This window comes from Typopeltis vanoorti, chromosome 13, assembly GCF_054136105.1.
Source record: "Typopeltis vanoorti isolate ZY-2024b chromosome 13, IOZ_Tvanoo_1.0, whole genome shotgun sequence".
Classification (NCBI taxonomy): Eukaryota; Metazoa; Arthropoda; class Arachnida; order Uropygi; family Thelyphonidae; genus Typopeltis; species Typopeltis vanoorti.
Genome location: NC_143561.1, coordinates 121,964,873 through 121,978,545, shown reverse-complemented (window position 1 = coordinate 121,978,545; position 13,673 = coordinate 121,964,873). Strand labels below are relative to the sequence as shown.

Sequence of the window (13,673 nt, the reverse complement as noted above, 5' to 3'; positions counted from 1 at the left end):
CATCACAGTTATTAATTATAGCATTGCATCACGTGCACAATGAAAAATTTTGGGAAATGCCATCAGTGACCACACACCCATAATAACAACACTAAATTTCAAGATTGATCAAGAACAGCAAATCCAAAGGACATGGAACTTCAGAAAAGCCGACTGGTCAAGGTTTATTCAAACCTTGGATAGCCTCTGTCAAGATGAACCTGTCTCTGGAAACCTCGACAGAAAATTACAAATCCTTACTTCACACATTAGTAAAGCTGCCAAAGCAACAATACCAAGAGGCAATCAGAAAAATATCTGGATACCATACTGGAAAGATCACACTATTGATTCAATGATTACAGAAAGAGACAATATCAACGAACAATTCAGAATTAATAAAACTGATGAATACAGAAAGAAATTAATGGACATAACACACAAAATAGAGCAGGAAATTTGGAAGTGCAAACAAGAGAAATGGGTGGAGCTTTGTAGTAATCTGGATCCAAGAAAAGACAGCCAACCCTGGAACATTATTAGAATCCTAGACAACAATATCAAAAAAGAGAACCAACAGAAAACAAACTTCATCATAAATGCTGGGAAACAAGCTAAGAAATTGCAAACACACTGGCAAAAACCTATTCAAACAACTCCAAACTTCAGGACAAGACCCCTCAATAAACTCATAAGTAAAATACTAAAACAAGCAAGAACATACCAAACTAATGACATCTTCTCCGAAGAATTTACACTAAGTGAACTAAATTCATCAATCGAGAAAACTACACCTAATAAATCTCCTGTTAATGATCTTATCTTTGGTCAAATGGTCAAACACCTTGGTTAAAATGCCAAAGAACAACTTCTGGACATTCTCAATACCTCTTGGCGAACAGGCGAACTTCCAAAAGAATGGAAAATGGAAAAAATCAGTTATTGTACCCATCCTGAAACCTGACAAAAATGCTGCAGAATATCAAAGCTATAGACCTATCGCATTAACCAGCATACTTTGTAAAATTACTGAAAGAATCATACACTCCAGGCAATTATGCACTGGCTGACAAAAAAATAAGAAAATCAACTACTACCAAACTGCCTATAGAATCTGTCATTCAACAACAGATCAATTATTCCACTTCTGCCAAACAATAATAGACTCATTTTAGGAAAAACCAACCAAAAAGCAACTGCCATATTCCTTGATATGACTGCTGCTTTTGATCGTGTTTGGATCAAAAAATTAATACAAACAGTACATGATATTGGAATTAGAGGAAATGCTTTAATCTGGATTGCTGATTTCATTAGAGGAAGAAAGATCAAAGTCAGAATCAATGCATCTATATCAAGAGAGTGGAGAACCTGGACTGGTGTTACCCAGTGCTCGGTACTCAGTCCCTTACTGTTCCTTCTCTATGTCAATAACTTTCATCCCTACCTTACAGAGGACACAAAAGTAACTTGCTATGCAGATGATATAGCCATCTGGCACACTAGTGCTAAAATCAAAGAATCAGAGGAGATTCTAAACAAATCCATGAGAGGATTAGAAAAATGGTCAGATGAACTTAAACTCAAAATCAATCCAGAAAAAACAAAACTAAGCACCTTTAGTACAGACAGGAAAAATAGACATTCCTACAATCCCCAAGTCATGATCAACAACAAGCTAATTGAAAAAGTCACAAATCCAAAATACCTTGATCTGGAATTACGTTTTGTACAACACATCTCTAACACTTCCAACAGAGCTCTAAAAAAATAAAATATACTGAAAAGGCTTTATGGAACAAATTGGGGTGCAAAGCCAAAAATCCTCAAAACTACTTACACTACACTAATAAGGCCAATAATGGAATATGCAGCATCTATCTGGTCACCTTCGGCCTCATCGGTAAAGAAAAAATTAGACAAAATACAAGCAAAAGCATCCAAGATTATCATTGGTGCAGTCTCGTCCACTAACAACATCAGAGCACAACAGGAATGTGGGCTTGACCTGCTGGAGGAAAGATGAAAATTTGCTACCATTAAATTCATAAATAATATCAGAAGCTACCAAAGCGATCATATCTCCCTAAAAACATATGAACATTGGAATCAAAAATGCAGACTTCACAGATCATCAACTTTACAATATGATGACACTATCAGGAAGGAAATAGGTCTTGATCAGCTAAATGCCCACATAAACAAAGAACCTCTATTTTCCAGTCCTTTACTTTCAAATACTTCCATAAATCTAAACCTTACCAAACTCTGTACAAAAAAAGAACCAAAAGAAATGCTCAAAGAAAAAGGCCTAAATACTATCAACCTTCTTTCATCCTCCAAACAGGTTATTTATTATACCGATGGATCATCAGACACCAATATGATTAATGGCACCGCTGGTGTTCTCCTACTAACAAAAGGTGAAAAACTTTCAATAAAAGTTGGATCTGGGAGAATTGCTTCCAACTTTACCAGCAAACTGTACGCAATAAATAAAGCACTTGAAGCCTACTTAAAACTATCATCATCTCAACAATCTGAAGGAATTATAATTTACAGTGACTCAAGATCAGCTATGGAGGCAATCAAAAATGGCAATACCAAGCTCACACAAGACATCCATAAACTCTTAAATCAACTAAGTGTTTAGGAAAAAGTTGCATTTTACAATGGATTCCTGCTCATATAGCCATTGATTACAATGAAGCTGCTGATAAATTAGCAAAAGAGGCCAGAGAACTCAACCAAGAAACTCACGTGATAACTCTTGCTGATGCCAATGCATTAGCAAAAGCTAAACTAATTCCACAAAATCAGTGATACAACATGAAATTCCCGAAATCAGTGCTGAGAGAAAGACCTCCACCACGATAGCAAGACTACGAACAGGACATTATAGAGGAATGAAGATTAATACAGATGATACGAGAACATATAGAAACTGCAACAACTGCCCCAATAATGAACCGAGTCCAGCAATTACAGCAGCATTGCAAGAAATAGATCCTAATCCTGAACAACAGCTCTTTACAAACAAATCATCGACATAGCCAAAGTACAAGGAGCACACGGAAACATCTAAGACTCTTCAAAGGACAAGACAACGATGAAGAAGAATAAGCAGGATAGGAAAGGAAAGTGTAGTGGTGGAGTACTGTTTATGATAAGTGATGAATTGTCCTCTAAGAGTAGAGGCTTTGGAAGGCAGTGACAATAATGGTTTTGAAAGCATATGGTGTGAGGTAGAGTGGGCAAGACAGGATATTTAGTGGGGTATTTCTACAAGCCAAGGAGCACAGAGGGTGAGGAGCAGGAGATATTTAGGCAGTTGAGCTTGGCAAGTGCAAGAAGAATGATTGTTATGGGAGATTTTAACTACAGCAGTATAAGCTGGGAAGAGCAAAATGCATGTAGTACTAAGGAAATGGAATTTCTAGAATTCTTGACAGACAAATGTCTTAGCCAACATATAATAGAGGGAACAAGAGGTTCAAGAGTTTTTGATTTGGTCATAGCATCAGAAGAGCTGATTATAACTGAGATGACATATCTTCCTCCAGTTGGAGAGAGTGACGATGTGGTTTTGACTTGGAAGATGAACAGACATGCATTGGTATCAAAAAGACAGGAACATATGTAGAATTATAAGGCAGGTGATTATAAAAGTCTTAGATATCAACTTGGAATGGTTCCATGGAGGGTGGAAATGGAAGACCGAGATATCATTAGTGCTTGGGAAATTGTGAACGAATATTTGTTAGCAGCAATAGTAAGCTGTATTCCACAAGTGAAGAAGAGGACACAATTTAGTGTAAAGTGGATGACAAAAAATATTAAACAGGAAATGCAGGTGAAAAAAAAAGTTATGGAAGAGATATAAGGAGAGGGGTTTAGAGCAGATGCATGAAGAATATGAGACTCAGGTGAGGAGAATGAGTACTATGGCAAGGAAGGCGAAACTGAAATATTAGAAGAGACTGGCTCTAAGATCGAGAGAAAATCATAGGGAATTTTTTAGATTTGTGGACACTATGAGGAATTGATTGTGGAACAATGCCATTGTGGGATGAAAATCGGAATAGAGTGATGCAAAGGACATAGTGGGTTGTTCAATAAACACTTTATTGGAGTATTTCATCTTGGAGAAGTAGGTTTTAATATTAGAGGGATAGGGTGGGTTCAAAGTTTAGAGGTGCAAGAGGAGTGTGTTCCAGACACTGAATACGCTGGATGTCAGTAAAGCTGTGGGACTGGATGGTATTTCACCATGGGTTTTGAGAGAATGTACTAAAGAACTGACAGCTCCATTGACCTGGCTTTGACTGAAAGTCTGGCTACAGGAAAGGTGGCCAAGAAATGGAAGGAAGGTATGACAGTGCCATTGCATAAGGTCAGTAGCAGACTGGAAGTGTCTAATTATAGGCTAGTTTGTGTTTCATCAGTAGTTGTTAAGACTTTGGAGAAGTTAGTGAGAGACCATATACAGTGTTGGGCAGATAAGGGTAATGTTATCTGTGAGCATCAACATGGATTTGTTAAGGGGTGCTCTTGCTTTAGTAATATGATTGCCTTTATAATAAAGTGACAAGAGGTTGATGAGGGAAGGACATATACTGCCATTCTTTTGGATTTTGCAAAGTCATTTGACAGGGTGCCACATGATTATCTGATATTTAAGTTGCAGCACATGGGTTTGGATGTCAGGTTGGTCAACTGGATTCAGGATTGACTGTCTGATAGATATCAGAGAGTTGTGTATCGTGGGGCAATATAAAGGAGGCAGAAGGTTATTACATGTGGGGTCCCACAGGGCTCATGTATTGTTCAACCTTTATATCAATGACGTTGTCAATGGATTGCAAGGAGATATTTGGTTATTTGCGGATAATGTGAAGTGGGAAGGGTTATCAGTAATAGAGCAGATGTGGTAGCCCTGCAAGAGGATTTGAATAAGTTAGACAGATGGGCAAATGAATGGGGGTTGTCGATTTAATGCAGCAAAATGTAAACTCATGAAGTATTGGATACAGTGATGGCATACTTGATTGGAGGAGCTGTACTGGAGGAATTAGGCGAGACAAGAGATCTGGAGGTGATAATCGATAGAAACCTGAAATTCAGGAAACACGTTGCAAAGGTGGTGAAGGTAACTGAGAGGATTGCTGCAATACTGAGAAGGACACTGACCTGCAGAGATAAAAGAGTTTCATTGTATACAACCCTGATCAGACCTCACTTGGAGTATTGTTCTGAAATTTGGTCTGCACGATTTGAAGGGGATAAATTCTATGTGGATGATAACATAGATGGTTTCAGGACTGTACAATATTAGTTATGAGGATTGGCTGAGGGATGTGTACTGCAGAGTTTGGCAGATAGAGGGAGGGGGAGGTGATAATTGAGACTTTTAAACTGTTGAGAGGTAGTTACAGGGTTGATGCTGGGTGGAAGAGCAGGAAAGAGTGATAACAAGGGAAGTGCTGTAGGTACCTACATCACTGGAAGTGCTGTAGGTACTTCCAGTGATGTACAACACCCGAGCTAATATAGAATATTAGCTCGGGTGTTGCGTGAATGTACAAAGGAATTGTCAACACCTCTTGGATATTTAACTTAAGTTTGTACTCTGATATGGTCCCTAGGGAGTGGAAGGTAGGCAAAGTGGTTCCTTGCATAAAGGTGGCTCTAAAACTGCGGTAGTTAATTACAGACCAATCACCATCTCAGGAGTAGTGGTAAAAGTATTGGAAAAGTTGGTTAAAGACAAAATTCAAAAATGGGTGGATCAGAATATGATACTCTATAGAGGCCAACATGGTTTTGTTAAAGGTAGATCCTGCATTAGCAATCTATTAACTTTTTATAATAGAATGACATCTGAGTTGGACAAAGGAACTGGCTACACAGTGGTACTTCTGGATTTTGCTAAGGCTTTTGACAGGATACCCAGTGGAACACTGTTACACAAATTGGAGCAGATGGGAATGCATACTAAATTGGTGATATGGATAGGAGAATGGCTCAGGGAGAGATACCAGAAGGTGGTGTATGGAGGAGCAGAGTCCAGGATGAGGCAGGTGACCAGTGGTGACCTGCCTCAGGGCTCTGTGTTTGGGCCATTGTTGTTTAATTTGTATATAAATGATATAGGAAATGGCTTAAAGGGAGATATGCTGATGATGCAAAGTTGGGTAGCGCAATAAAAAATCAAGCTGATGTTTAAAGTTTGCAGGATGATTTAAATAAACTTGTAGAATGGGCAAAAGGTAATGGATGTTAGGTCAATGTGGAAAAGTGTAAAGGTATGCATTTTGGGATTAAAAGATTATCAGCTGTGTACTACATTTATGGAACAGTACTGCAAGAGATTGATGAGGCTAAGGACTTAGGGGTGTTGGTAGATAGGGAGATGAAGTGCAGGGGACACATTACTAAGGTGTCCAAGATTGCACATAGGATTACTTGGTTGTTGAGGAACACACTGACATCCTGAGATAAAGAGGTTATTATTCCCCTTTATAAAGCATTGATATGTCCACATTTGGATTACTGTGCTCAGGTCTGGTCACCTGGATTCCTTGGAGATGAGGAGGCTGTGGAGAGGGTTCAGAGAAGAGTGACTAAATTGGTGAGTGATGTAAAAAATGCTCCCTACATTGATAGATTGAGAGCTTGTGGAATGCAGAGGGTGGTTGATAGGCAGAGAAGTGGGGATATGATAGAAACATTTAAATTACTGAAAGATTTTTATAGGATTGATGCAGGGGAAATGTTTCAGCTGTGTGATAGTGATGGAAGAACAAGAGGTCATCCCTGGAAATTAAAGAAGTGTTCGGTTAAGAAGGATGTGAGAACAAGGTTTTTTTGCCTGGAGGGTGGTGAATGAGTGGAATTCATTGCATGACTTAGTTGTGAGTTCTTCATCTGTAAATGAATTCAAGAAGAGATATGACAGATATTGTTTTGCTAGTTTGGGTCTCCCGCAATGAGTCTACTGACTCCATGGAGATACTTGTAATAATAATAATAATAAGTTACTAAAGGAAGCTGTGGAAAAGAGGGTGAGGTGTGGTTTCTTTGCATGGAGGGTGGTTGAACCGTGTAATGTATTGCCTGATAGAGTGGTGAGAGCAAGAACTGTCAATGAGTTCAAGCAGTGGTATGATAGACTTTGTATTTCCTAAGAAGGTCCTCCCACGATGAGTCTTTTGATTCAATGGAGGCCTTAATAATAATAATATATGACAGTGAAATTTGGGGAATAAATAAACAAGATAAAGAGAGAATAAAAGCAAGTGAAATGTAGTATTATTATCATTATTATTATCATTTGACCTCCATGGAGTCTGACTCATCATGGAAGGTACATATTATTGTATACAATGATCATCTAACCGAGCTTTAAACTGATCCATTGTGTCTACATTCCGAACACACTCAGCAATGCATTCCACTCACCAACCACTCTCCATGCAAAGAACATTCTCCTCACTACTCTGCTCACACCCTCTTTATATAGTTTTCTCGTGATGTCCTCTTGTTCTCTTCCCCCTCTCCCATTCCATGAAAAATCTCTTCCACTTTAATCTGATAACAACCTCTGACTTACTTATATGTTTCAATCAATCCTCCCCCCCTCCTATTCACGAGGCTTTTGAAACTTACATTCTCTCAATCTGTCCTTGTACTTCACATTCCTGAGACCACTCTGCCTTTGTGAATCCTTCTCTGATCCATTTCCATCATATCCTCATCACATAAAAATCCAGTGACCAAATCTGTGTACAACATTAAATTCCACTTACCTGCCCATTCATGCAATATTTTCAAGTACTCTTGTAAGGCCATAACATGGCCTTACAAGAGGACTCTGCATTGAGTCTCTGCATTGCTCTCCCCAGCTTTGCATTATCTGCAAATAGCTGCATATCACTAGTTTAACCCATCCCAATATCATTAACATACAATAATGGTTCCAAAACTGACCCCTGAGGTACACCACTAGTGACCTTCCTCTTTTGGGACACTGCATCCCCATATATAACTTTCTGATACCTATCTGAAGGCCAGCCACTAATCCAACTTGGAAGTCTGTTATCCATTCCCACCCTTTTCAATTTATTTAACAGCTACTCATGTGACAGTCTGTCTAAAGCTTTTGTATAATCTAAGTATATTACTGTATATGACCTTGTTATAATATATAAGTAAGTTAGTAAAATATGATCTCCCTTTAACAAACCCATGCTGATAACCACTGAGAATACTGCTGTTATCATCCCATTTCTGTATCCTACTTCTCACCAATCTCTCTAGTACCCTCACCACAACTCCAGATATAGAGATTGGCCTATAATTTGCAGCCACAGCCATCTTTATATGCAGTAGAACAATTTATTTCCTAAAATACTTCCTGCTGATCCCTGCACACACACCTTCCTTTTTTGGGATACTGCACTCCCATATACAACTTTCTGATATCTATCTGACAGCCAGTCACTGATCTAACTCAGAAGTCTGTTATCCAATCTCATCTGTTTCAGTTTATTTAACTGTTTCTCATGTGGTAATCTATCAAAAGCTTTTGCAAAATTTAAGTACACCACTGAATATGCATCATCCCTGTCCAAGGTATTTGTCACCTTGTTATATTGCATAAGTAAGTTAGTAAAACATGATCTCCCTTTAACAAACCCATACTGATAACCACAGAGAATACTGCTTTTATCAACCCATTTCTGCATCCTACCTCTCACTAATCTGTCCAGTACCTTCACCACAACTTCAAATATATAGATTGGTCTTATCTGCTATAAGTCTTATAACAGAACAATTTTACCTTCTGTCCATTTCCTTGTAACCCATGCTGCTATAAGACTTATTAAACAAGCATGCCAATTCCATAAAACATTCCCGTAACACGTGTGTTGATATGTCATTGCCTTATTGACATCAAGGATATTTCCTCAAATACCTTTTGCTTACTCACAATTAATCCATCCACTTGTATCTCCTCTACACTTAAGTTCCTCATGAATCCACCCTTATCCCACTGACGATCTTTGTGAATCTTCTCTGGACCCTTTCCAACATGTGGCATGCAGTACTTGCGGCATGTGTGCATCTCGGGAATTGGATATGTGGCTTGTGAAAGAGAGAGCGGAGAGCGTATGTGTGCAAAATGCAGGCAGTTGGAGGAAATAAGTGCATTAGAAATATCGATATCCAACCTTGTTGCCCCAGGAACGGGGAATGAATGTAGGAAGACAAGTAGTGTGATAGGAGAGAATGAAAAAAATATATATATGAATGAGAAAATAATAGTTGATAGTGTGGAAGGTGTGAGTGACTGTGAAAGTTTAGGAGATGGTTTTGTTTGGGAGAGTGAATTTAGATTAAGAGTGACTGACCTGCAGAGGGAGATAGATGAGCTGAAAGAGGAGGTGGAATGTCTTGTGAACGAGAGCAGAAGTATGAAAGATGAGATTAGGAGAATGGAAGAGATAAATGCAAGGCGATTCAGAGTAGGGGAGATACAGAATTTTTGGGAGTATGAGTGAGAGGTATGGGGGTGCTAGAAGAGGAGAGAATGGAAACAGTAGAAGAGAGGGAATGAGAGAGAGGTATGGGAATGCTAGCAGACAAGAGGAAGGAAACAGTAGGAAAGAACGGAATGAGAGAGAGATATGGAAGTGCTAGAAGAGGAGAGAATGGGAATGGTAGGAGAGATGGAATGAGAGAGAGAGGTATGGGAATGCTACAAGACGAAAGGATAGAAACAGTGGGAGAGACAGAATGAGAGAGGGATATGGAAGTGCTAGAAGTGGAGAAAATGGAAACAGTAGGAGAGAGGGAATGAGACAGATGTATGGGAATGGCAGAAGATGAGAGGATGGAAACAGTAGGAAAGATGGAATGAGAGAGGGATATGGAAGTGCTAGAAGAGGAGAGAATGGAAACAGTAGGAGAGAGAGGTATGGGAATACTAGAAGAGAGAATAGCAGTAGAGGAGAGGGAATGAGAGAGACCTACAGGAATGAAAGAAGAGGAGAGAATGGACAAAATAGGAGAGAGGGAATGGTAAGAGGTATAATGTATGGCGACTCAATGATCCCGTGGTGTTCAAGATAGGATGCGTGAGGAGTGTTTGCCAGGAGGAACAATAGAAAGGGTGGCTATGTCAATTAAGAGAGGTGAAAGGGTGGATGAGATGATTGTGATGGTAGGAACAAATGACTTGTGTGATAATGTAAGTTGGGCAGCGAGAGATATGAGATTTTTGCTTGAGGCTGTACGGAAGAAGACAGAGAGAGGAAAAATAGTGTGCGTGTTGCCTAGGTACGATAATGATGAGCTGAGCAGAAGAGCGGTGATATTAAATGGCATAATAGCGAGAATGTGTGACAAGAGAGGACTGGTATATGTGGATGCTTGGAGTACGTTTGAGGAAAGAGAGGAATTGTATGCGAGAGACCGCTTACATTTGAATGAGGAAGGACGTAGGAATCTGGAGAGATTGCTGTTCTGAACGAGTCAGTGTGTCCCAGGGAGGATGATAGCAGGGGTGGCTTCTTGTGAGAATGGATACATCGGAGAAGGGAGACGATGTCAGGTAACACTGTGACCAGTGGAGTCTAGAAGGGATAATGCTGGGTATGGAAACAATGGCATTTATATGCTTTATACTAATGCCAGGAGTATCCGGAATAAGGGAGAGGAATTGCTGATGCAGATTGCATCAGCCTGGACAAAGATTATTGAGATCACTGAGACGTGGTTGACAGAAGAGGATATAACAATAGGAATAGAAGCCGCTGGGTATAGCATTTTTCGTCAGGATAGGAGGGGAAAAGTGTGGTGGTGGGGCACTGCTTATGATAAGTGATGACCTATGTCCACTAAGAGTGGAGGCTTTGGAAAGAAGTGAGACAAATGATTTTGAGAGCGTATGGTGTAAGGTAGAGGTAGGCAAGACAGGATATTTAGTGTAGTGTTGCTAGAGACCCAGGAGCACAGAGGATAGGGACCAGGAGATGTTTAGACAGCTAAGTTTGGCAAGAGCAAGAAGAATGATTGTTATGGGAGATTTTAACTACAGTAGTATAAATTGGAGAGAGGAAGATGCATGTAGCAATAGGGGAATGGAATTTCTAGAATTCTTGAGGGGCAAATGTCTTAGGCAACATTTAACAGAGTGAACAAGAGGTTCAAGAGTTTTGGATTTGGTTATAGCATCAGAAGAGTTGAGAACTGCAGCCAAGGAGAATTGAAGTTGTATTGCAGGATAGTGAAAGGAGCTCATTTGAGGCTATTTGGTGTGAGACTGATACTGGCAGAATAAAATATACAGTTGGGTGCTGCTATAGACCAGGTGATGGAATAGATGGTGGAGATAGTATGCATAGGGAAATTGATGAAATGAGTGGAAGGAGGGTAATTATTATGGGGGATTTCAACTATGGTAACATTGATTGGAAGGAGGAGAGGACACATGTGAGGAAGGAAAAGGATTTTATTCAATTATTAAGGGATAACTATCTGAGACAGCATGTAATTGAAAATACTAGGGGTGTGAGAGTAATAGCATCTGAGAATTTGACTGTAATGAATATGACCATGTTGCCACCTATTGGTGAGAGTGATCATAAGGTCTTGACCTGGGAGGTGGCTAAAGGTGTGGAATTTTCGATTAAGACAGGGTATATGTGGAATTACTGTGCTGGCAAGTATGACAAGCTTAGGAGATTGCTTGGATCAGTGCCATGGCATGTACAATTGCAAGGGCTGGACGTCGATAGAGCATGGGAAGTTGTCAAGGAGCATCTACAGGAGGTTATGGCTGATTGTATACCTAGGGGTCCGAATAGTAAAACAAGTAGGGGTTAAATGGGTGAATAACACCATTAAGCTTGAGCTGCAAAAAAAGAAACAACTGTGGAGGGAATTTAAAGAAAGGGGTGACCTGCAGGCACACGAACGGTATAAAGTGCAGGCCAGAAAGGTAACGAGTGTTGTAAAAAAAAAGCAAAATGGGATTATGAAAGCTATGCAAGCAAAACAGAATCCCAAACAGTTCTTTCAATACACTGCAAGTAAGAAAAAAACTGTATACGGCAAAATGATTATAAGGAATGACAATGGTAAGGGGGTCACTGAATCAGTCGATATAGTGGGGTTACTGAGTGCGCACTTTGCAAAAGCATATCATCCAGGTGGTGACATTGAAAAAATGAAGGAACCATTAGTTTATACGGGAATAGTGATGAATGAAGAGGATGTGACTAGTCTGTTACAGAACCTTAATGTGAACACATCTGTGGGATTGGATGGTATACCGGCACGAGTCTTGCGTGAAGCGGCTAAGGAATTATCAGTGCCCTTGACCATGTTGTTTAATCTGAGTCTCAGGTCTGGTTTAGTCCTGAAGGTGTGGAAATAGGGGAAAATAGTTTCACTGCATAAAGGAGGATCCAAGACTACAGTTGCAAATTACTGACCGATCAGCATATCAGGAGTCGTTGTCAAGTTCCTGGAGAAAGTAATCAAGGGAAAAATACAGGAATGGATCGATGAAAATGAGATACTGTACAGGGGACAACATGGTTTTGTGAAGGGTAGATCATGCTTCAGTAACTTGCTCAAGTTTTATAACAAGGCGACGGCTGAACTGGATAAGGGAAATGGGTTTACAGTGATACTGCTGGACCTGGCAAAGGCATTTGACAGGATACCACATGGAATACTAATCCGTAAACTGCAACATATGGAAATGGATATAGGGTTGGTGAGATGGATAGGTGGTTGATGGAGAGATATCAAAGAGTAGTTTATTCAGGAGTAGAGTCCAAAAGACGGCCTGTGACTAGTGGTGTGCCGCAGGGTTCTGTTCTTGGTCCACTGCTGTTTAATCTGTTCATTAATGATATAGGGAAGGATCTAAGTGGAACAATTCATTTGTTCGCTGATGATGCAAAGTTGGGTAGGGCAATAGTGAATGCAGGAGATGTCAAAGTCTTGCAGGATGACTTGGATAGATTGGAGTTCTGGGCTAAGGAGAATGGATGTCAATTTAATGTGACAAAATGTAAGGTTATGTATTTTGGGGTGAAAAGATTAGCAGCAGTATACCACATTGGTGGAACTGTACTCCAAGAGATTGATGAGGCCAGGAACATGGGGGTGTTGGTGGATAGGGAGATGAAGTTTAGGGGGCACATTGCAAAAGTAGCTAAATCAGCTCATCAACTCACTTGGTTGTTGAAAAATACCTTGACGAGTAGCGACAAGCAAGTTATTGTACCTCTGTACCAAGCCTTGATAAGACCTCATCTCGACTACTGTGCCTAGATTTGGTCACCTCAGTTCTTTCTTGATGGGGAAGAGGTGGAGAGGATCCAGAGGCGAGTGACTAAGATACTAACAGGTCTATAGAATGAACCATATGAGAACAGGTTGAAGATTTGTGGGTTGCAAAAACTAGTTGATAGGCGGAAAAGGGGAGATATGATTGAGACATTCATATTGCTAAAGGGATTCTATAGGATTAATTCAGAGGATATTTTTGAGATCAGGACTGGTGGTGGAAGAACTAGGGGACACCTATGGAAGCTGGGCAAGAGTGTGGTTAGCAGTGGTGTTGGAGCTGGGTTCTTTACTTTTAGAGTGGTAAATGAGTGGAATAAGCTGCCAGA

General features: G+C 39.9%; 1 protein-coding gene across 1 annotated transcript in view; it reads left to right on the top strand.

Annotated features, from left to right (window-relative positions):
* The window catches only part of Col4a1 (Collagen type IV alpha 1), a 903,940-nt gene that overhangs the window by 362,969 nt on the left and 527,298 nt on the right, over positions 1–13,673 (top strand). The window lies entirely within an intron of this gene.